Source organism: Corvus brachyrhynchos, unplaced genomic scaffold (genome assembly GCF_000691975.1).
Source record: "Corvus brachyrhynchos isolate BGI_N302 unplaced genomic scaffold, ASM69197v1 scaffold150, whole genome shotgun sequence".
In the NCBI taxonomy this organism is placed as follows: Eukaryota; Metazoa; Chordata; class Aves; order Passeriformes; family Corvidae; genus Corvus; species Corvus brachyrhynchos.
The window spans coordinates 1,943,190-1,943,604 of NW_008236162.1; the positions used below are offsets into that span (position 1 = coordinate 1,943,190).

General features: G+C 65.5%; 1 protein-coding gene across 1 annotated transcript in view; it reads right to left on the reverse strand.

Annotated features, from left to right (window-relative positions):
- The window catches only part of LOC108446258 (PDZ and LIM domain protein 2-like), a gene marked incomplete at its 3' end in the record, with an annotated part of 6,221 nt that overhangs the window by 2,347 nt on the left and 3,459 nt on the right, over nt 1-415 (reverse strand). The gene's annotated exons all lie outside the window — the stretch shown is intronic.

The window sequence follows — 415 nt, forward strand, 5'->3', positions numbered from 1 at the left end:
ACAGCAGCTGACCTCCTCTTCCAGACGGCGCGGGAGCCACCCCACATCCCCGAGAGCCAGAGCCGAGTGCCGGGCGCGCGTCCCGGCGCTCCCTTTTATAGCCACCCCAGCCGGCGACGAGCCCTGTATCCAGAGGCACCTCATTACCGGACTGGTTCCCAACTGGTTCCTCGCAGGGTTTGGGATCAGTGATACTGGCTGGGCCAGTGGTTAAGGACTCCCTTCCCACCCCAGCTGGGAAGGTGAGAGGGTTGTTTGGGCGCCGGCAGGCAGCCAGGGGCATCCCGCCAAATCCCAGGAAACTCACTCAGGACTCCAGCGTGGGCTGAATTCACCGGTCGGGGGTCCCAGTGCTCCCAAATCCCTGCCCTTCCTGCAGCCCCCCCACTCACCGCGCATCCCTCAGGCGCTGCAC